Genomic DNA, 25,406 nt, shown 5'->3' on the forward strand with positions numbered 1-25,406 from the left:
CCTTTGTAGCCCAGTTTGAGTGCATGCAGCAGAGCAACACTGCCCTTGTGTAACTAAATTTTCAAAGGCTGAGGGCTCAGCAGCACTAGGATTGGAAGCAGTTTTGCTAACATCATCAACCATAATAAATATGCTTGCCCTAGCTATCAAACTAGGTCAAAACTGATGTTATTTCATTTTCAGGAAAGAAGTCTTTCCTTAATTTTCCTACTGAATGAACTTTGGAACATATTTTTCCAGGGTCTGTTCATCTCCAAATTGGCTGGAGTGCAGTGCTGAAGTAAGAGCAGATCAGAGAACAGTAAGTGCTTGGGAGGAAAAATATCAGACAGTACAAGGAGCAACTGCAGAGCTGTAAATGCATCAGTAGCACAGTAGTCAGAGCTTGGAAAAAACAAAGCAGAGGGGAGATGGAGAAGACAAGGATATCAAGGCTACAGGCCAGGATGACAGAGAATTGACCCTACACATAACACCAGGAGTCTGCTTATCCACCAAACTGTGCTGTCAGGGTAATGAATACAAACTGACACTAAAAAGTTGCAATATTTTGAACTTTGCCTCAGTTCCTGTATTATTTGCTCAAAAATTGTATCTTCACTCCCAGACACAAACCACATTCTGCCATTTTTATCCCACTGGCTCTGGGATTTTGTCCTATCTCTTTGCTTTGGCACTGTTTCAAAACCCCTGTACAGAGAGACTGATATTGCTTCCTTATAATTTGTCTCTATTTTATCAATAGGAAAGTCTCAGAAACAAATATTGTGGTACTAATGATACTTTAAATTCTCCCCTCTTAAAAATAAATTATCCTAAGAGGCAGTAATAGACTGTATAATTTAGTCTACCTTCCTGTATGTCCCAGACATTACAATTCATTTGTTAATCTTCCATGACATGAAATAATTTGTTTAGCTACAGTGTATTTCCCAGGAACACTTAAAGTTAGGTCTTACAGCAATCCCTCTTGAATTTAAAAGCTCCTGGATCTGGCTTCTTTAAATATATATGATATCACATTTCACAGGTTTCTGTCACACCTTTCTCTGCTAGATTACAAATAGCTACAAGGTACTTCTTGACTTTCATTAAAATAAAAACATTGTGATTTGTTCACATTTTTAAGTGAGGCCTTCCCTTAAACATTTGAACGGGTTTTATCATTTTTTACAACATCATCTAAACAGGAAGCATCTCATCAGTGAACACACAATTCTACCCCAGCCAAAGTAATCTATACAGAAGAAGACCCACTCCAAGGCACCATTTCTGTGTGTCTATACCCAAAGAGATCACTGCTGCTTTTTGCCAACCATCACATTGAGAAGTTATGTTCAATTGCTGGTCTGCTATGATCCTGAAATCTTTCTCAAGGCTTGTGCTTTGCAGAAAACAAGCCTGTCTTAGGGTGAGTCATCATGATATTGTATCCCATAATCATCTGTGACTATACAATAACACATTATACAACAACACAAATTATTACTGTATCCTGAAGACCCTGTATCCAGGGATGCATCTCAGGTGGGTGGAGGTTGCTTGTGCACAGGTGTTTGTGTGGTATTTTATGCCAGTGGCTATTAATCTTTGCTTAGGTAAAGGTTTCTCTTTTTTTTTTTTTTTTATGGTTTTTTTTTTTTTCCCCTTAGCTCGGAGAAGCTGCAGTAACAATCTTTGAGCAGCCTTGAGGACAAATTCCACAGCTCCCTGTCTGAAAAAAAAATGGGTTCCAAATTGGGAATGGGTATTTCCAGGATTTTGGGTTTTCCTTTGTTCCATTGGGTTGGTGAAGTTTGATATTTAGCACTTCTTTGCCTTTTTCCCCCCTCCCTGCTGGCATCCTATCTGTTAATAAACTGGATTTTTTTCCACTTTCATCTGCTAGTATTAATTTCTTACTGGTGGCATAGGATTGCTGGAACCTTAAAGGACACCACTAATTCCAGAGTGTTTTCCTTTGAATTGTCTCAAACCAAGAGAAAGCCCCTTCTCCCACTTCCTAGGATGCATAGTCTTTGTTCCTGAGTGAGTGATCTCACACTTCAATGGATTAAAATAAACTTCACTTAAGTGGCTCAGCATAGTAGATGATTCAAAGCATTTCTTATAAAGTCCCTATCCTCCCCTTTTAACCAGGTATTTTTGTGTTATCTGCAAAATGTGGGAGCAATTTTGTATTTATTTTCAGATCTTTAATTACTAATTTTAAGCATTCTACTGATCTCTGTAGAACGTAATTAGAAATAACCCACTTAATAACCCTACACTGACATCTCCTTTCTACATCAGTCTGCTGGGTATTAACTTTTATATATACAAATTTTGTGCAATCTTTTTTTTTTTTTTTTTTTTTTTTTTTTTAATCACAGTGCCTAAAATGTTAAGTGAAATTGCAGGCCCCTAAAATTCTATCAAAATCATCATAGCTACCTTCATTGATCAAACTCATTAATTCAATACTCAGGGTTTGGGTTTTTTTTCTTTTTTAAATCAAGCTAGTTTTTTCCTTCAATTTCTTGAGCATGACATAATTGCATTTCCATTATATTGTTTATACTGTGATATCAATCTACAGCCCTTTAGATCAACTTTCCTACCCTTTTTTGGTATATTGACACTTTAAAGCTCTCAATGCTTCCTGAAATTTCTCTTGCATTGCAAGATTTAGAAAAAGTTTACAATATGGGGCCAGAGAGCTCTTCAGCAAGTTTTTGGGACTCTTAAGTTTCCAGACCATTTTAGTCTGTTTATTTCTGATAAACAGTATTTGACATTGTCCATATTTACAAATGCATTAAAAGCACAGCATAAGCTTAATGAAATATGAATACATTCTTATCTTCCTTACAAAATGTGCAAGTATTTAATGAAGCACTTTTGACTCCACGTACAAATGATTTTTTACCATAATCAAATAAAGGGCCAATATTATTGCTAGGATTTATTTCATTAAAGCATCACAACTTTATTCTGAAGAGGCTGTAATCACAAAAGAAAGACTCTCACACACATTCTAAGGGGACAAAGTACAGCTGCTGTACCACAAGTTCTGATGGCCTTGTTATAGTAATCATGGAGTAACCAGGCAATAGGTCAGTGATGATTTATCACCTTAGAGAACAACACAGGGAAGGATGTGAGCTGACAAATCTTTCTAAAAATGCACTGCACTTCTTTCTTTCCTCTCCCAAGATAAATGCATATATCCAGACAACTACTCTCAGATTCCTCACCATCCAGACTGATCTCAAGCATGGCAGCTGGAATTCTCCATAACCTGAAATCATGAAAACAGCTACAAATGAGAGCATCAAGGCAAATTTATATGCTAGACTTAGTGGCATAATGTGTCTCAATAGACACAGAGCATTTTACTAAGAATGGAAAAATGCCCTGTAAAAAGCTCCATAGAACAGCAGATATTTAAATCTAGATGGCAGAAATTATTTACCTCTGCCCACAGGTAATCTCATTCTTTTAAAAAATACCTCAGTCAGGCAAGGAAGAATAAAATGAGTCATCACAAGCAACAGGATGAAAAGAAAAGGCTGACTTAGCTCAGTTTTGTTAAAAATATAGAAGGATTTTTAGGTTTTCTTTTTATTTAAAGTGGTTGGAATTCTCTTTCCACATAAACCTGTTTTTAGCACTACTGGTCTGTAAAGAAGAGACTTCTCTCAGCATGACATTTAAAAAGGAAACAAAAAGGAAAAAATACAGCTCATGTTACAGTTGTCAGTATCCACCTCCAGCAAGTTTTTCCAAGGCCTCTGAGAGGAAAACCCTTTTCATTATGCAGAAATAGCCTTGGTTGACTTTTCCACTCCTCTAACTGCCAGTTTGCAGCACATGTCATCTCAAAGGTCTTCCTTTTACCAAACAACTATATCTTTTCCTTGGAAAGGACATAAAAAAATATAATAAAAAACCCTAAGCAACAAAAACAATATAAAAATATATTACAAATCATCCATAGGATCCTAAATTAACAACTGTTCATTGCTAGCAAGTTCCAGCTTATGGTAGATAAATGAAATATTTTCCTAAAACTTCAAATCCTTGGGTAAGACTCTTACATTTAGTGTTGCTTAACCTTAATGCTTTAGGAAACAGTCACTGAGATATTTGTGGTATTCTATGTATACTACATAAACCACAATGTTTAACATAAACAATGTTACCTGCTTTTTGAAGACAAAATTATATAAAGACTGAAGGTTTGCCAGTTTACTTTCTTGGCTAGAGTAAATGGAATATAAAATGAAAATTGGCTACCCAGAAGAAGCCATGACTACCGTAAGACTCAGAATAACATTCATGAGGGTTTGTTAATCTCCTTCTCTGGAAACCCAAAGAGAGGAAAATTGTCTCATTTTCAAAGAAAATCAGGATTACTCAAGAAGCCCAGAAGTAATTTCTCCTGAAACAAAGTACGATCTTTCTTTGAGAGAAAGGAAAACCTGCACACCCAGCTGATGAAACCATTGCCTTGGAGGTGAAGCACAGGTGGACAACACTGCAGCCATGCAGTCTTGAAAAACATTTCTGACATGACAACCAAAAAGGTTACACCTTTTGAAAGTTGTATTTTACACATCCTTCACTTCCTTTCACCTTTAATATTTGTTTTTAAAGCACTTGGTCAAAGAAAACATTTTTATAACTCTCCAACTTGATAGGTAGAAATTTATGGAACTCTTCAAATGACGACTCCTGCCATCATGAGTTCTCACATTGGTATCTCAGATGAAAACCTTCAATCACAACACTGTCACACCCAAACAGTGAGCTACACAACTAGTCAAAATCAGTTCTCTGAAAATCCCTGCCTAAATAGCACCTGCCCATTTCATTCTCTGTGTACATGAATGTACATCTTTTGACACATAAATCAAATTATTACCCTTCCAACTGACCCTGCATATTGCTATCCAAGTCTACAACTCCCTCATGAGGGGAAGAGGAGGGGCAGACACTTCTCTGTGGTGACCAGTGACAGGACCCAAGTGAATGGCCTGAAGCTGAGTCAGGGGAGGTTTAGGTTGGATGTTAGAAAAAGGTTCTTTCCCCAGAGGGTGATAGGGCACTGGAACAGGCTCCTCAGGGAAGTGATCACAGCACCAGCCTGACAGAGCTCAAGAAGTGTTTAGATAACACTCTTGGGGATGGTCCTGTGCAAGTCCAGGAGATGGACTCAATAATCCTTGTGGGTCCCTTACAGCTCAGCATATTCTGCATTTCTGTGATTATTTTGTTTTTACATGAATGCAGATGCAGTTTGCATGCATAGTTTTCAAAAATCTGGTCTGATGGTTTCTACACTGAAAAATCCTGTGCTGTGTCCTAAGCTCCATCCCAGTCTTGAGGGACCAGAAAAACTTATAAAAAGTGTAACAGTTTAAAAAAGGTCCACTTTTCTTTCCATTTACTAGAACTGTAACATATTCCACTTCTCTTCTACGTTTTACATCATACTTAGTTAGTAATACACTAACCCTTTATTACAGAGAGACATGGGACCTAAAAGTTTCTGAAAGATCTCTACTCAACTAGCAATCCTTTTCAAACTTAGCCCCATTATGCTTGCTTTAAAACTGTTTCTTAAACATACACACACAAATCCCACATACAATCAAAATTGTGTTTGTCACTGTAGACAAACATAACACATGGTCTGAATGAAAGATATTACTTAGGAAGTGATTTGGTCAGTCCCCACAGAGAGTGGATGGTACATTAACAAATAGACCTCCAAATGCACAACAAACCTACAGACCATTTGAAAAGATTTACATGGGAAGGGAGAATATCTTGGTCAATGAAAATGAAGGCTGGACATCTTTCTAGTTGTCTTAAGCTGCAATGCAAGATGCAACCAGCAGTTTGTATTTTATCACCCTCTGTTGAAACCAGGTGGAGCAGTGTTATCTCTTCCACAACCCATCCTCTGACCAGGAAAATATTTTCTGCTAATGGGCCATTAAGTCCCACTGCATGACTGACAAAATTACATCATCCCATTGGGAGATGCTCCACACAGAGGGAGGAGCCGAGCCTTTCCTACCTAGATAAAAATCTGAAATTTAGAACAACCAAGGCAGCCTTTTTCCACTGGATTCCCAGAGGATAACCAGACCCTTAAACATCACCACTGGACCTTCAGAGGAAAACTGCACCTTTCTTCAGGATCATTGCTTCAATTGAACCACGTCTGTCACTCCAGGGGGACTGTAGCCACCATTTAATGGGACTGCTACCAACACCCTGACTGACAGGGTGTCAGGTTGTATTCTGACTCCGTCAGTGGATTGTTGTTTTTTGTTGTTCTTTTTATTACTGCATTTTTATTTTAACTTTCCTAGTAAAGAACTGTTATTCCTATTCCCATACGTTTGCCTGAGAGCCCCTTAATTTCCAAATTATAATACTTCAGGGGGAGGGGGTTTACATTTTCCATTTCAAGAAAAGCTCCTACCTTCCTTAGCAGACACCTGTCTTTCAAACCAAGACACTAACTAATACTTCTAAAACCAAAATACGTTTCACATCTGCTTTGAGACAGGACTGAAACTGCAATCAGGAGCACCTGTTGTCCCATGAAGAGTACATGCAAAGTCCCAGCTCTCTGAACATGGCAGTAACAAAGATCAGGAAACCATTTTCAAGGTCCTCTGCACAGCACTGCTTGTCCCCAAGCTTCTTTAGCCTATCCTTAAAGTGAACTTCTGTCCTTCCAGCAGTATTTCCTTGCAATCACTGCTGCTGCCATCTCCTGTGAGCTCAGTCTGTGTATAACCCAGATCTGCAGACCAATCTCTATGTCCACCACTACCACCTGAATAAAATGCAGCAACAATATCCAATGATTTTAAGGCAGCAAAATTATATTGCTACCCTCATATACTATTGGGGGGGGTGAGAATATATGTATACTTTTAATAGCAGAGCAAGGCCTAGACCAGTCAATCCCATAACTCCTCAACTCACTCTTTGTTCATCAGCTCAGAGCTTGCAAACCTCACCAGAGGGAATTGAGTGTCAGAAGGCCTTGACAAGGTATGCTGTAGCAGGGAAAGAGGCATGGAGACGGCTGTGGGAAAGGCAGGCAAATGCCACTTTTGCTTTATAAAACCTCTGTGGTACTTCTTATTAATGGAAACACTTGGCTTTTGGTCAGCCTGAAGAACACTTCCACACACAGCCATTTACAATAATGCTGTCAGGACTCATTTATATACAAAGCAGTGAGACACAGACTGCATATCCTGCAAACCAAAAAAGGAAGACGCTGTGCGTTCTTGATTTGGAATCATGGTGCTTTTTTTAACACTCCACTTTCTACCCGTTTGCTAGCTGGAAAATTTATATATTCAGCATTTTTTTTTCTCCCAGAAGACAGACAAAGCAACCTAAAACAAGATCAGCAGTCTCTCAAATAGAATAAGCATAAAGTGTAAGGTATACCCCTTGCTTTCCTAAATCCATTTCTTTCTGTTAATACAATACAAATATCTGGCTAGACACAAAGCAAACGAAGTGCAATGGAGGAAGGAAATGTTTTTGAAGAGAGTACAAGTGGAGACAGTGCATATGAAATCTCAGCATGAAAAGCAAATCCACTTTTCTCAACAAACTTGAAGAGCGGCCTCAGAGCCATCTGTGTGGAATCCTGCTGCAGAACATCCAGGCACCATGCAGACCAGAAACAGGGCTGCAGCACAGCTACCTGGTCTGTGAATGGAACACAGATCATGAGAATTAATCCCAGCTACATGAACAATCAATCAAATCCTTTTTAGCTACCCATAGGTTACCTTAATTTTCACCTGACTTTTTCCTCAAGGGTAAGTGCATGTGGGGGGGGGAAATGAAATACACACATAGGATTCTGCTTCTCTAAAAAGCACTCCTGATAACCATCATTTCACTTTTGTTGTAAAGTATATCTGCTCTACCATCCTTCCCTTTTAGTACCCAAAGACTCCAACTCAGGCCAAAAAACCTCAGATTAACATTTCATTAGTCTTTCCAAGCTGCAAACAATTGAAAAGGGCACATTCACCAGGCAGGACTTACAAAAACCATCATCTTCACATTCAGTGTGTGCACCATGAATAATAGAGCACACACCAGGAATGATGACATTGCCAAGCCATGTTGGTAGAGGACAGGTTTGTATTTCCAGATTCACCTTGTATTCCAGGATGTATATGTACTCTTTTTCACTAATTTCACAAACAAATCCCAATCTAGTTAAGAGTTAGTTTAAAAATATTTGCCTCTTTAACCAGCTATTGGCACTTCACAATCTTACTTTGGCAATGTGGATTAAAAAAAAAAAAAAAAACGAGCAACAAATCCCCACAAAGCAAGCAGACAAACCAACCAAAAAATGTCCTCCACAAACTCAACCAAATAGATTCCTTAAAAAAATGCAGCAGAGACTCAAAAGCTCATGAATATCACTATATGCTGCTTCTCCTTTCCAGTCAGACCCACTGATGCAGAGCTGAGTATTTAGCTCTCAGCTTCAAACTAGGACAGTGTGCTTGGTGTTGGGGCTTCACCAGACTTCAGTGAGGGATTTCTTTGTATGCACTGCCACCCAAACTGCATTGTGCCCCTCACCAGGGCAGTGGGCTTCCTCACAGGTAAATCCCTGTTTTGAGGGCATCCTGTCATGAGGGGCAGAGGAGACAGCTTGCCTGGGAATTACCCTTCAAGATGCCCACTCCTGGTTTCTCTGCAGATACCTTTCCTTTCAAACACATATCTTATAAACTGCAGTGTTCACAACCTCTTTGCCACCCACTCCAATAGAATGGGTGCTTACTGCAAGTGTCATTTAAAGATTGAAAAGGTTTTATACTACTGTGATACCATCATCACCTTCATTGACATTACCTAAATCCCAACTGCATAAAATTCCCTGCCACTTTCAAAGGAAGATGCACACTGTCTCTTCCCACCACACTGTCCTGGGGCATCTTCATGGTGAGGAGTCAGCCCCTAGCTACAGCTGGTCAGACAAAGGTCATTTTTCAGGCTCTTTCTTTCAAGCCCTTTGCTTGAAAGCACTCAAAGACCTTTCAGACCTTTATTTTATTACTGTGAACTTACTAGTAAGTATTTTTGTTTATCAAACTTGTAAAATACACTCCTTGTGAAAGACTAGTTTTGTCTTCACTAGTTGCATTTACACATCATGTTGAATGCAAACTGTCTGTGTAGATGTTAAAAAGATGAAAAAATAAAGCAGTCCAAAAATGTACTTTTCTAATCTTGCCCAAACCCAAAGCCAAGTAAAGTCTTATTTCCTCTACATCTCACAGCCACACCACATGGAAAATTTCATTCCCCAAACAGCAGCCTACCAAAAAGGTACAAGAGTGTGAAAAAAGGCTGTTATAATTGAAATCTTTTTGCAGCCATAATTATTGCAGTTGCTATAAAGCCAAAGCTGCAATTTTTGCAAGCCAAACTAAAGTGAAAGGAACAAAAATACTGCAATTTTTTTGAAAGCTGTGAGGGAGGTTTTCTTCCCTTTCCTGCTGTTTAATCAAAGTAGTGAAGACTGGGGTCATGAAGAGTCATGAAAACTGTACTACTGTTCTCTGCTAGGATCCAGGCTTCTCTGTATTTTTGCAGCATAACACAATTAAATTATGTTAATAAATCATCTGGAGCATTACCCAAAAGAAAGGGAGAAGAAATTCAAGTCCCAATCCTGTAATAGGCTCCATAATGACTTAAATTACTATGGCCACAGAGTAACTAATAATTTACATATAGTAGTTGAGAAGAGTGTTGCAAAGTAATGAAGAAGAGAAGAAGCAGGAACAAGATCTCCATCCAAGTCAGTCAGGCAAAGCAAAGTTGTAAAAGGGTGTCCTCACTGAAAAATGCAGGCTGAAGTATGCACACAACCAACCTCAACCTCTCAGACCTCACCATGGTCTAGAGAAACCCAGCAATGCAGATAGAACTCAAATCTTTGGGTTGGAGGAGCAGGTTTTACTTTGTTTGGCTACAGAATTTACATTGATCTCCCTTTTTTTATGATAAAGATTTTATTTTTGCTTTTCAGCACAATAAGTAGAGAACAATTTTCTGAGGATAACTGAAGTGATGATGATGATGATGTTCCAGTCTTTCTTTGGGTGAGGGGATACACTATCAATGCAAGAATCTCTGCTTTGAATATTTTTATCCACATCTGTACTTCCCAGTTTCAAAAGGGATGTTTCAGTTCCCATACTATTTGCTGAGGGCGTGGGATATGCTCAGCTGAAGCATAAGGAGACAATTCTCATGTTTATGTTTGCAACTAAAGCAAAGCAGGATTGACTATTTGAGTAGAATTCAGCACCACTGCATGATCAATAGTATTTTAAATTTGAACTGCACTGGCTCAATTTATGAGTTTTGAGGATTATCAGTTTTCAAAATGGCAAATACATGGAAATATCAAACATAATCATACTTAACTAAACACAGACTTTAAATGTACCACCTTATTTGTTCTTCATATATCTTCTGCAGCTGGTTAAAGGGTATGTGTTTTAGATTTTTTTTCAAAATAAAAAAATCCTATAAAAAGAGAATGTCTTTTATTTTCCCTGTATTTGAGATAAATTGCTAGTTTAGCCAACAAACAAACCTTTGTTAAAATATCCATAAATCACATTTTACCATGGTCAAGAATCCATTTTAAAAAAGCAGCAAAGTATCTATAATTATTTTGTCCCCATTTACAAGAATAATCAATGCTACTTTTGGTCACTTTGAGGTATTACTGAAAAAAAAATGATTGACCTCTTCCAAACTGCTGAATTATCAGTCAGTTTCTTAAATACAGTATTTACATTCCCTTCTTTCACAGCTTCTCATTTGTCTAAATATTTTTTCTAGTTATTTTCTTTGAGATAAAAGGCTACTGACTATGCTTGTACCTACAGATAGGCAGGACTCAAGACTGGTTCTCTTTGTCTTGGTGTTATATTCAAGGTTCAGAAAATTTTCTGCTAAACTGAAGGAGAAAAGTTGCAAGTTCTTTCAGTGACAAAAAGCCCTCTTACAGCTCTTTGTGACACTGTAAAGAAAAGATGGAAAGTGTTTACAATTTTTTTATAAATTAGGTTTAGAAATAGTTAATTCTGAATTTGAAGGGAAAAAACATGGAAATAAAAATGAGGGAATTATTTACAATCATTTCCTATAGAAATTACTATCCCAAATAGGAAAAAAAAAATTGAGCATAAGGTGATGGAATTAAAACACCAACCACATCTGGAAGACAAAACAAACCTTTTGTTCTAGACTGTCTCTTCTCACATAAGCATACAAACAGAAAAAATATACTTTCTAATGTTGTATGAAATGCCTAAAGTTTGAAAAAACTAATTTTCTTCTGATCTTCAAACTTCTGGGTATTTACATAACTTTATAAAAAGCCTATCTTTTCCACTTGTGCATACTGTATTTTCTCAAGGCCAAGTAACTATCTGCATGTAACTCATTCTTTACTGGAAACCCCAGTCACTCCTTATTCCTGTACCTTTTAGGCATAATGCCTCAACCTTCCCACATTACAGATTTTCCTCTCACTTGCAAGCATCATTCACCACAGGCAGTATGGCTTTAATTAACTTCCACTTCTGATAAGCATAGAAAAATTTTTATCCTAAAGATAAATGCTACAATGAATAAATACATTGTACAAATTTACAGAGGAATTCATATGGAAAAGCATTAGAGTTTATTGGCAGTGCAACTTACTGCTTACTTGCAGTTGTTTAGAGCTTACATAGCTATACTATGGAATTCCTCCTTCCAAAGGTCTGAACCAAGAGAAAATGCATATGTCAATTAGTGCAATTTGTTGTCATATCAAACCAAGCCAAAAGTAAGTCAGAATATGTCTTTACATCTCTTCATCATGCAAATTCACTTACACAGATTAATCCCAGTATTACCAAAAAACTCCTCTTATTTTAAGCCATGTGAATGTCTGCCACACACATTTGACTATTCTTGTCCCAAAAGCTGCAAGTGCCATGCAATTAATCTTACACAGAAGAGTAAAAAGAACATATTCTTTTACATTTGTGCCAAGCTGACCATGATGGCAGACCACTTTCATTTTTTCAAAGTCATAACACTTGCCAGCAAAGCTTGTGTTTAAAACACAATGTTATCCCACTGAAAAGACACCCAAACATCAAATGCTGATTGATTCAAATGACAAAAGAAACTTGGGTTTGGGATAGTTTCAGTATTCCTCTAGGGCCATTATGGAAAGATTGCTTCAATTTTGGGTATTGAGGGTTTAATGAGGAAGGGTCAGATGTGGCTACATCATGTCAAGTTCCCTTCAGCCTATTAATATGAAACCCTGAAGAGCATCATCATAATGAAGAATCTTTTCCCTCCTTGGCATGGTATTCATAAGAAATGGTCCCTTTATACTTGAAAGAAAGCACAGTCTTTAAACTATTCCAAGTAATACATTTCAGAAGAATCACATTTCATATGAGGAAAACCACAGGAGACAAAAATAAGGCTGAAAGATTTAAACTTCTTGATCAGTTCTTAAACTACTTTAAGAAAAGCAGCTTATTTGCAAATTGAATATGCAGATAATAAAAAACGTGGACATGGAAAGGCACACATTTAAAGTAAGAAAATAGAGTTCTTTAAATGTGCAAATAAAACAAAGAACATTTGGAATAAAATTAATGGGAATAATCTGCAGGATTTGGAAAATACCATTATCTAATTGTCTGTGTTACATTTCAGGAGTATAACTGGGTAGTGCTAGCTAAACTAGCTCCAGACTGAGTTGCTGGTAACTATAGTTTTTCAATTTGAGGGACTCCTGGATATTTTTGAGTGGAAAAGAACTGGCTGCAAAGCTAGAGAAGAAATTAATGTGTTTACATTTTTCTTTTTTTTTTAAAGCACAACCATGCATATAGTCTTGGCCACTACCAGCTTCTAAAAGGGATGCAAAAATATTGATTTATTGACTGAAAGCATCATATACTATCTATTAAACTCACCTCATCAAAGACACACTGTGCTACAGGGCCATGCTTATAACAGCACTTTCTCCACAACTGTCTTTCCTCTCTTAAATTATCAGAGTCATTGCACCCTTCCACCCTGAAATCCTCCAAATCCACAGACCCAAAAACTCCCAAGGACACATTTCCTGCCAAGGATAAATGGTGGCATCTGTACTTCATTAGTCCCCAATCTCTGCCAAGTCTGTGGGAACCAGCCACTACCTATATGTACCCTGATGATTATTAAACCAGCTGGAGGTTTAAATTAACTCCAAATGCAGCCCCACCTTCAGGGACAGCTATCAGAAACTGTGTAGCAGAGAGGTTTCAGGTCCCACAACAAGTAGGGAGGATCCTGTTGCTCAATGCCACCAGGGCTCTGTCAGGGACAAGGCGATGCCTTTCTTTTGGGTGCAGCTTTGTGCACCGGGACAAGGGCTGGGTGCAAATGCTTGTTCACTAAAACAGAAAAAAGGCTTTCACATGTAATGTGAAGTAGTTCCACAGAGCCTCCCCTGGATGGACAAACACACCTTGGATAATGCTGCCTGCTTAAACAAGCATCCTCAGTGTTATAAACAAAGACTTCAAACACACCTGGTCAGACAAAACTAATTTCTCTGAGAAGTGTAGAGGGTGCTGGGGTTACTTCCAATAATAGAGCAGAGGATCATGGCTTAAGCTCCTGGAAAAACCCTTTGCAGTAGGGTTAGTAAAATATCACCCCCAGAATACTCTAGTTCCAGCATATTGATCATTGCCAGACAGTTTTCTGCTTCCCTTGTCATTGGCTCCTTTTTGCTACTATAATTATAATATTCCTAATCACCCTTCTGTATTGGATACCCTCCCTTAACTCCACCCTAATTCCTCCCCTCCTCCAAGTTTATAAATACCCCTGCCATGCCCTAACACTTGCTTTTTGCCATTGTCCTTGTGCATGGAACAAGCCTCCCTGTACCATCTTTCCTGGTTTGTTCCATGCAAACTGTTCAGCTTGCTGTTTGTTGTTTGCTATTATTGAAGCTTTTTAGTTCCCAAACAATTTTCTGCCTAAAAATCACTGAGTTCAGTGAAGTCACTGACCCTAATAGCCAGGCTGGGATCAGCCAGAGGCTTCAGGAGGGTTTCTTTACACTGGTGGAAGAGACAAAGGAGGGAAAATCAGTGTGGAATGCCGTGGATCCAGCTGGGTGCTCTCACCCTGGTCAGGATATGAGCTGTTCCAGACCTGCCAAATCCAATCCCAAACCCTCCACTGATAAGCACACATCTACAAATTCTGCACACCCAAATCTGGCACACCATGCCTGCATGGGGTTTGGGGCCAGGAGGGACCACCTGCAGTGCCAGAGTGGCATCAGCATTTGGCTGCAGGCAGTGCACACAGCTTCTGCTGCTTCCTCCTCCTCACTCCATTCAACTGCAAGGGTGCACTAACAGTGTTCACTCCTCAGGGCTTCTGCAGCTCCCTGAGTTGCCACCAGGGAATCAGGACATGGTTTTAGGGGAGTTTGACAGAGAAAAGGAGACGGCAGAGTGCCTACCAAAACTGCTCCCATGGTGAAATGTGCCACAGACTGCAATGGTGACTCCTCTGGGACTAAGGCACCAGCAGAAATTAGTATGATGACTTTGTTTTTCAACTCCATGTCCTATTAAAAGAAGTCACATCAGAATGACACAGGGTGTCTGAGAGATACTTTAAAGAAAAATCAATAATAGAAGAAGACTTGAAACAAATTCAAGTTTCAAAATATCAAAGGTATGCATGTGAAATAGAAATACCTTTCTGAACCAAAACAACCAAAATATACTGATTGAAGGCAACCTACATCAAGGAGAAACACAGGTATAGAAAGATTTCAAGTCTGGGCATAACATTTCATTGCATTCTTTCCATGACTCGTTTCTCTTTCAAACCCATACCTTCTGAATTCTAGCAAGAAAAAAAAAAATGAGAAGAAAGGCCAAAAACATCAAAAATTACTTTTAAAGTGATTTGTACATTTCTGAAAGTTACACAGACGTGACCTCTTGGTTACATCTGAACTGCTAAACAGAAAACTCCCACAACAAAAAAAATTCCAGTACTTTCAATTCACAACTTTTCAGTAATTTATTTTAATTATTTTCAATAATTTATTTTCACAAAGTAAATAAATATAACAGATTCTCACACAAATTACTTCCAATGAACCTAATTTTAATGCTTAGGTGCAGTTTGCATGAGGTGCAATGTGGCCAAGTTCCCCTAATGCACTGCCTGACCTGGCCCTACTTATTTTGGACATTACCTGAAAAGGAGCAAAAGCTACACAGGATTTTGATCCTTACTTCCTTTGTAGATTTGAGCAACTTGTTTTGCTTCACTACCTCACTTTCTGATCTGTAAAACAGAGATAATGCTATTCAGCTATCTGAAAGGAACTTCTTACAATTGATAACTGTCTGCAAGACACCCTGAAGCAAAACATTTTAAAATGCAAAGCAAAGCATTTTTCAACTAAAGCTCCCATTGCTATCCTGTTTATTAAAAAGAGGGAAATATCTGAGCTAAAAATGAGGCACTAGGCTATAGTTTCCCATGAGGTTCACAGAAATACTAAATTGTCTACAGGACAATCACATATCACTTAACTCATATCTCACAAAAAAAACCAAAACTATAAAACCACACTCAGAACCAACTGCACTAAGAGCAGCAAGGCATTTGGGTGAATAAGCCACAACCCTGCTGTGTGTTCAGCACCACATGCTACATCTGACCACCAGAAAGACAGTCCTACTCTTGGATTGAACCCAAATCCCTGTGCACCAGCACATGGCCGTCAGTGCAGCTGACTTACTGAAACCCAGGTGCAGGCTCTTTCTGGAATTGGGGAATAGGATACAGGGGGGTTTTCCCCATGTGCAGCACGTTGTCATTTCACATAAACTCTATGAAGGAGGGAAGTTAATTCAAGTGCATTCATGATTTACAGCCATTTACACAGCTTGAGCTGTACTGGAGAATTTGATCTTGCAAGATTTCGCTGACCAAGAGTTTTCAGAACCTCTGCAGCTCCCATTACAAAGAAACTGAGGAGTGTGATGATGCTGCTTTCAGATTCAGCTGCATAATGGGTGATGCAATGTTGGCACAAGACAAATGCTAATACAGAGCACAGGAAAAACCACTGAGATAAAAAGCAGCAAGAAAACTAGAGTGGTTACTAAATAAGGCAAACAATTTTAAAATTAGAGCTGCAATGGGACATTAGATCAGAAAGAAACACGAGAGTTTCACCAGATGTTCAGCACTGCTGCTCACATGAATGGAAACAGAGTAACTACTGGATGAATTGGGGGTTTCTCCTGTTCTTGGGGGATTTTTTTAAATACCAAAAAAACCCAGAAACATTCAAATTCAAAAAGACAGAGTCAGGAAAGATTACAGGTTTCATGAGAAACCCATCTCTAACACCTTTCCTCCTGTTACAAATTTTTCACCTGAACCGAGTCAACAGAAATTTTTAAGAAATACAATAGCTATCATCTTTGTTTCTGTGTGTGTATCCAAAATGCTCCTAAAATAATTCTTTCTTTTGTATTGAATATTTGTCATTCTACAAGTCATTCTCCTCCTACTGACTTCTCCAGTTTATTTCACCTAAGTAAGAATGAAGTTGAATGGTTACGAGCACAGTCTCAGTGTAACCTTAAGTCACATGAAAATCAAGGAGCTCCAGTGAGCTCTGTGAGCTTTCTATAGTAAAAAAAAAAATAAATTACTGAATGGTGTGAGCTCTGCTTGACATGACTGGGGACTAAGGACTGTTCAGTTTTTAGCATTTGACACCTGCTGCAGTGCTTTCATTTACTAATTCACAGTGTCTTCTGAGTTACAAAATCTAGGCTTGAACTGAACCTTAGGAGAGAAAGGGGCTTCAGGTTGCATCTGCATCCTGTGGAGTTATCATCTGAGCACAGTCTCAGGAAAACAAGTGTAGAAACATACAAGATTAGTGACTGAATGCTGTGATTGGACAGCATAGTCCTTGAAGCACTATTTAAATTAAAAAACATAAATAAACATAATAAAATTAATAATAATTAAAAAGTAAATTTAAATTTAAAAAATTAAAAAATTAAAATTAAAACATTAAAAATTAATAATAAATAAACAAAATAAAATTAACAAAGGAGAGAGCAAAAAAAAGGTAATTATATTAACTCCAGAACTAGCAGATGGAAAATTACTTGTTTCATTTTAGAATGCATCCAGAAGGCTGTTCCATCAACCCCTCATCTGGAGACTTGGTCTTTTAACCAAAAACTTGACATTTTTAGTTTCCTGGCAAAAAGAAGACACTACTTCCTTATTATCTCCCACTTCCAGTAAATTGAAGTATTATGAGCTAGATGTTTTTCACTCTGGATTGCAAACAGCAAGTTCTATCCCAGTGTCAGAGGAAGAGTAGGAGTAGCAATATAGATGGGACTTTCACAATTGCTTGGTAGCCTTGCTGTTTCTCAGCACCACCTTCCTCAGTAGCTGGGCAAATCAGTACTGACAGAACATCAAACTAATGGACTTCCTGCTAAACAACTTGTTGATACTTAATTATCAAAGCAAGTGGACAAAAGTACATCACGTAAGACAGCAGGAATCACTAGAAAGGAGATTGGACACAGTGTCAATTTGAATGTAAAACAAATTAAACAGAACACATTTTCTTGATGACAGTTGCAGCATTTTCTTTCCCAGTGGACTTAGTGCGTTTCATAAGAAGCAGGGAATGCTAATCAGCAGCAGCCTAATATCAACCTAGTGCACCCTCAGGTCAAACTGGGGCTTTTTTTAGGAGCAGGGTCATTAAGGGAATACACTATTGTCCATTCTATTTGTTTCCATTGAAAAGAACCAAAGCACCAAAACCACCACAGGACCTCACTAGCAAATCAAAATACACAGGGGAGAAACCCCAGACATTTGATCTATTCCAACTGCAAAATTTTCCCTCTTTTTGGAAGGCTTTAACCATCCACGTTATTTTGTGTAAAAGAGGGGCTGAGTCATCCCATGTAGGAGCAACTATAAATAACTGATGCCAAGTTCTCTGCACAAAAGCTGCAGCACTCAATATGCAGTATTTAGAGACACACAAATGCTGGAGAAAGAGTGCAGCATGCCCTTTTTAGGAAGGAACATCTGTTGCACTGGCTGAGAAGCAGCTGGCGTGACCCCCTGTCCCCACAGTAATGTCAACTCATCAGTGTTACTTTTTACAAGCAGGGTTGCAAGATTTCCTCACAGTTTGAGGGGGGGAAGAGTGTTTGGAATGGAAAATGAAACTGCTGCCAGAGGACTTGTTCAGCCATTAAAACTTTGTTCCTTTCAGTACATAGCCATTACGTTATCTCATAACAATGCAAATATCTGGTTCTCTTTATCCTGACACTATATTCTGCAGTTCATCTTGATATGAGGTGGCTGCAACGCAGCCATCACCACACTGCATTCACACTTTTCCTTAGTAGTCTCCTGATTTCTACCCCTCTGGAGGTTAGCAAATATGAAATCAGCTATTTTGATACTGTCCCACTGGAAAAGGGGAGTCGAGAAGGATTCTTTTTGATCTATTTCTTGGATGAAAATAAGGTGCAAACGTGGCCATGCTATATCTGAGAACATTTTATTGATAAAGAAAGGTAAGTGCTCCTACCGAAGGAGCGACAGAAAAGGGAGCAAAGAGGAGGAAAGAGAGACAGAGATAGAAACAGAATACTGGGATAGATCCTTACCACTGCATCCCAGGTGCCCTGTGAGCATCAGCTCAGCAGATGTAGCGTGTGCTGCAAGCCGCCTGTGTGCTGTGGCAGCTCTGTCACTTCCCTCAGTGAAGGACAGGCTGTCCTGGCACATTCCTGGGGCAGCCCAGGGTGCTCAGGGTCGGAGCAGGGTGGCTGCTCCCTCAGGGAAGAGCAGAGCACTGGGCTGCTGTGGCACTGAGCTGCCTCGGGAAAGGGGCAAAGCAGGGCAGGACAGACAGACAGGGAAACAACCACAGGGAGGAAAAGGCCAGGGGGGAGATGGAGCTGACCCTACAAGTGATTCCCTGCTCCCTCCATGAAAACCAAAGAAAAATGGCCCCTGGTTGTGTCACAGTTAACTGCTCTCATGTGCTAAAGCTCCTTCCATATCCCGATTTCCCCAGCATTTTTCCCAGGCAGTGGGGTATCTGCCCCACCAGCAAGTGGGGCTCACTTGCAGCCCAGTCATGAAGCTTTCTCTGCCCTGATGGGCTGCCAGGTGAAGTGTTCCTGGGATCAAGGCTGCCAGCACATGCACAGCCCCCAGAGTCATTTTTCACCTCATGTATATATAACACACATTGAGGCATAAATAAAAATCAGATTGGTCCCTCTCAGATACCCAGCAGTGAAAGTCCACATATACAGGTTTGATTCAGTGTCAGAATTGCCTTTTCCTGTCATAATCATATATAGCAGTGTAACCCTAACACAAGAAGCCTGAGACAAAGCAGGAGAACAAAGCTAATATTTAGAACTACTTCAAGCAAGAGCCTGAGCACTTCCTACCCCCTGCAGACAAAACAAAAAAATCTACTCCAAAATCCCCTGTCAAATACTGTAAACAACCACGTTTCCTGCAATGTTAACAGACTATTTGAATAGGTCTTGGGTCTTCCCTCACATACTCATTTTTCCCTTTCACATGAACACTTGATTGGGTCATTTTTAATCAAAACATGCCTTGATCCTAGTTTAGTTTGCTAGTTGTTTAATTTTGAATCCATAATTAAAACCTTTAAGACCAAGTTACTAGACTTTTTCTTTTCTCTTTTTCTTTCTTCTGTTTCCCCTTTCTTCTTTAAAAGACTAAACAAACCCGAATTTCTTGGCATTTTCTGCCAGGATTTTGAAAAGCATGACTTTCAAAATCCTGGCAGAAGAGAAGTCGATAAAAAAAATAAGAATGAAAACTTCTGAAAAGCAAGAAAGTCTTAGTTACAACATGGAACTTCTTCCCTGTGATCAAGTGGTAGCTACTTGCCCTCTAACACATAGAAATTAGACTCAGAAGTATTTAGATAGATTCTTTGTTCCTGTACACCACATCTATGAAGCAATCAACATCACAGTGCTCTGTAGCCTCCTGGAGATCAGCCAGAGACATGATTTTTTTTAATCCTTTCCTGTGAAAGTGCTCTGCCTGCACAGAATACACAGCCCCTTATAACTGTGTGTGTCTGACAATGCCTACAAGTCCTTTGCCTCAGGCTGGAATTGGCCAAAGAATGCACAGATTCTACTGTTAAAAAGGTGAAAGGGGCTCACAGCATCTTGCTATGAATACAACAAGAATACCTTTTCAGTCTAAGCTGCTAAGGGGAATCTTAAATTACTTCCCCATCCTGCTCTCCCACAAAGTACTCACATTTCTAACACAGGACAAGAGCGACTCGAGCAAATCGAGTTTACACCCACTCTAACCCTGACTCAGAACACACCACCAAGGATATGATTTAACAAGAATGTTTTGGTCAAAAGTTTACTTTTCTTCCCAAGATTACAACACTTGACTAGAAATAGCACAGTGGACCTCAAAACCAAGAACAAAACATTACACAGCCATCCTTGTGATAAGGCCTTTTCCAGTGCCAGGGAGAAATAACTTCAGCTAGGAGCCCAGACTATCAGTATGGGATTAAACAAACCACTAGGTGTGACATATGACACCAGTCAATAAAGGACATTGAGATGAGCCAAGAGAAGAGAACAGCTATATTTCTGCTGTATACTCAAGTTCATACACTTGACCTTCTCCTATAATGTTTGTTATGGCTTTTCTTCATTGAATTAGCCTACTCATCTTTTGAAGTCGTCTCACTCATCTAACTATCCTTATTTTTGTATAACTTTTCTAGTTTTGTCATACCCTTTTCTGAAAGCAAAGAAAGATGACAGTACCCAAGATGTGCATACACCAAGAAATATCCTGAACATAAATGAATGTTTAGTTTGGCTCTCCACTCCTCTCCTAATTCTGATAAAGAATCAACATTTTGGCTGCCACCCGAACTGATGTGGCAAAGACCTAGCTATAATAATTTCAACATTTCCACACTGAATTTTAATAACCAGTTTAAACCTTATGATTCTGTGTATATTCCTGGCTTATGCCATGAAGATTAATGGGAATTTAATCCACCATTTTAATGCCTATTCACTGCAAACATCTTTCTGTAAAGTTGGAATAATATCTTTTGGGTTTTCCTGCCCCAAATACTACCACATCAATGGTATTTTTTCCTACTGTGAATTCTACTGCATCATCAGCACACTTTGCCATTTCATCATTTATCCCTTTTCTCTGTCACTTGGGAAGTGACACCCCAGTTATCTTGAACTACAAAAACAGACTATTATTTCCACTATTCAATCAGCTCCTAATTCCCAACAGTCTCTTTCATCTTTAAAGGCTTTATTTCAACATGGTTACTTAATGAAAGAGATTGTAAAACCTTTCTAGAAATTCATTTACGCAATATCCATAACAGTATCTACATTGACACTTTCTAATGAACGAAAATAGATTTGTGAAAAAGATTTTCCCCTAAGAAAATCACATTGATTTTCCCTCATTCTATAATATGATTTATAGAAATAATAATCCTATTCTTTCTAAGCTTTCTATGAGTTTTCTTGGTATGTAAGGAAGGCAAACAGTATTTACTCTCAATGAACTCTGTAACATTTGTATCACTTTTGCCATTGCTTTGGCACCGAACAGCAAATTAAGCAGTTTATGAACTGGAGTTTTTAATTCATTATTTACTATTTGAGTCAGCTCAGAACTTTTGGGTGAAAACTAGCTGGTCCTGAAAAATGTATACAGAATTATTCCTTGCATCCTCTGGTCACAAAAGCTCTTTGCTGTCACTTTGCCTGGAGACAACTTGCCTGATCTGCCTCCCACCATGTAGTAAGCCTTATAAACCTCTGGAGAAGAAATATCAATTAAAAGAATCAACTGAGATTTTTTCTGTCATGCTATCTGTGAACCTTCATTTCAGGACCTGACATTCTACAGATCTTTTGGATTGTAATCTAGGCTTCTTCCTCATGCAGAAGGAAGTTAATGTTCCTTTCATATCCAGGATTAATATGAAACCACTCACTCTCTTGGTTAGTAGCTGTTACCTCCAGCCCACCACATATCTCTGTTTTCACTGGATTTGTAAATGCTTTTGAAGTCTTTGTTTCTACTACTTCTTTTTTTGTAAAAAACTTTTCTAGAATGAAAAAGAAACAACCATTGTCTTCACCAGAATGAAATATTTAACTTGAAAATGTCTGAGTTTGGTGGGGCTTTTATTTCCATGGGCAGTTTTGTCAAAAATGCTTCTGTTTAATCCAGCCTTTGATATCCCTTTCACTTTTTTTTCTCCTTTACCTCCCACTTTTTCCAGTGTAAGGCTGAGCCAAAACACATTTAGCATTCACATAACCTCTAATTAACTAATACTCATGAGATAAGGAAATGACATCATGCTCTAAGTTTAATTTGCAAATGAATCAGAAAACCAAAGTCTTCGTTAAAGCCATAGAATGCTTCCTCTCTGTTGCTGAATTGGTCCTCATGGGCTGTACAAATGCAGGTTCATCCTCTCTGCCATGTTGTTCTGGCATCTTTTCTGCTCCCAGCCATTGCTCTTCCAGTTGCTAAATGATAGCTAATTCTTTTCAGAGCAGCCCCATGTTTCAGTATATATACTTCATATACAGCCACAAATAATCAGTTTATAGTCTGATTGAGAGTAAAATCCTATGCAGCATTTAGAATTGGTAGATACCATCAATGTGTCAAGGACATCTCGCTTTTTTTGGAATGTGCAGTTCCAGGAACATGGAAGGACACAACAATGATAACTCCAAGACATAAAACTAAGACCTCAAGATCTTTCTCCCCTCCAGTACTGTGCTTCTTGAAACAATCTCTGTGAGGCTCATCACCCCTCTTTGCAGATTAAACCCTGCTCCTCAAGCAGAATGAAGCCAGTGCTCTCCATAGGCTGTCAGGCACACTTGTCCCTGAGCTGAAGGGAAATGTCCACCTTGACTTATGTCAAGGCAGACCTACAGAATTTCATATTGATGGGAGTGCAAGTTACACAAGCCAATGAGCCTGCACAAAAGCTCTTTCATCTTTTCACGGATGAAAACAACCAAAGTAATCTGAACCCCAAAGATACTGTCATCAGTGTTTCTGTGTAAGCCAGGAAAGGAGAACATTAATAATCTAGGCATTATCAGAGTGGGAACCAAACACTCTCAGAGGTTTGAGCACTGCCAGCTGTCACTGTGTTTTCTCCCTTCTGAGAATCAGCTGAATACAGCCATAAGCTGTAGTTACTCTTTGCTATCTCATATAAAATAATTTTTCCCAGAGCACTTCTCAGACACCTGACCCATCATACAACACACCACACAACACAGCTGCCAGGGCTTCATGATATCATCTGAAATCACAAAATCTTCCCCAGCCCCATCACTCCTTCAGGAGTTCAAGTTTTCCCCTTATTTTAAAAAAGCAAAAGGTTTTCAACATTGTTCCAGCTTCTATTTACAACCCTTCATTGCCACTTCTATTAAATCACAGGACTGTTTTTAGATCAAATAACATAAAATAATTTTTTTGGCTTGTCAGGGAACCTGTTGACTGGACACAAACACAATCCCTATTTTTAAATCTAAAAGTAAAATCAGAGTACAGCTCACGTATTTTTCATTCTCTTGACGGTTGCCAAGATATTAATCCTGGGACATTGCAATGATTTTCTTTCTTTTCCAAGAGGTGGCAGAAGAAGCAGAGTTTACAAGAGAGCTTCACTTTCATGTCACTTGCAACTTAATGAAATACTTGCTTTCTGCTTGTTTAATAAGAACACTTCCAGCTGATTACGGAAACAGGAAGCAAAGCAAAGAGCTGGTGTCTTGAAAGTAAACAGTGATTTAAAAAAAGATTGCTCAATAACAGTAAGGTCAGTTTAGAACCTTTCCCTCCCTTGTGGTCTCTGGAAACAAATACACACCTGCAAATGAACAGTGCAGAACTGCTTGCCACTGTCCTTTTTTTTATGAAATGAGACGTTTGGAAAAGTGGGAGCCACAACCTACAGTAAAGTGTCCTTTCCAAGAGCACTCTGGCTTTAACTCACTCATCCTGAGTGTCACATCCCATTGACAATAACTTTTCTGGCCTCTAAAAGGTCTTGTTCCTCAGGTTACAGCACAGAGTCAGTCTCTCCCCTTAGCTCAGACCCTGTCCTTCTGATGCCACAGTTTACTCACTTGCAGGTTACCCTGCCTGCAATGTGCCTACAGGCACAGCTCCTCTGCATCTTTCTACCTGTCACTGTAAAATACATTGAGTGCAACCACTTCCTGAAAAACATCTGTCAGTTTAATGAAGCACCAAGAGACATGTCAAATTCATTAAAATCCTCTTTAAGGACCTTGGTGTTTAAACAACAATTGATTTCAATAGTCAGGAGGGTGAGAATATGGGGTAAGAACAGTGGTCAAGAACAGGGAGCTGTCTCAGTCTGTGTCCATTCCTAACCACAGTCAATGACAGACCCAACCAGGGTTACACAGTGGTATCGTTCTCACACACTGTCCCAGCTTCCAGCAATATGGAAAGGCTCTCTGAGTCCAGGGTTGTATTTCTGCATTCATCTTGGAAATATTATGCTATGGATTCATGTGATCACTTTTTGAACCCAGGTACATTTTTGGCATCCAAAAGGAACTCAATTTCAACCAGCTGCCTTCTGCCATACTCAATTAAGACACCCTCAGGTTACCTAGAGTCATTCAGAGAAAAATCTGTGAGACACTCCCTTCCCCAGCCCATCTTTTAACCAAAGCCTCATCTCTGCCTCCTTTGGTCATCCTCTGAAGCTAAGCTAGCACCAGCTCCTGGAGGCAAGCAAAAGCAAATTAAATATTGGCTGCACCAATATCTGTGATGCTGGTATCTTCTGAGAAGGCTTGAGATATCCCAAGGCCAACATTTCATCTGAGACTCATTACTGGATGCCCAGGTGTTTCTCTCTCACCCTTTCTCTGGTCCCCAAGATGCCTGACTCTTGGAGTTATCAGTCTCATGTAGCAGCACTCCTAGACTGCAGCATTGCAGCTCTCAACTGCCTTAAGTCATAAAGAATAACATAAGCCTAAAATTCCTTAGTCCATTTGAAATAAAAGCCCCTACAGTAGCAGGGTCATATCATGCTAGGTAACTGGTTCATTGATAAATTGGAG

The 25,406-nt window shown here is 39.0% G+C and overlaps 1 protein-coding gene across 1 annotated transcript in view; it reads right to left on the reverse strand.

Moving 5' to 3' along the window:
• ITGA9 (integrin subunit alpha 9) overlaps positions 1–25,406 on the reverse strand; it is a 213,720-nt gene that overhangs the window by 115,193 nt on the left and 73,121 nt on the right. The window lies entirely within an intron of this gene.

This window comes from Oenanthe melanoleuca, chromosome 2 (assembly GCF_029582105.1).
Source record: "Oenanthe melanoleuca isolate GR-GAL-2019-014 chromosome 2, OMel1.0, whole genome shotgun sequence".
Taxonomy (NCBI): Eukaryota; Metazoa; Chordata; class Aves; order Passeriformes; family Muscicapidae; genus Oenanthe; species Oenanthe melanoleuca.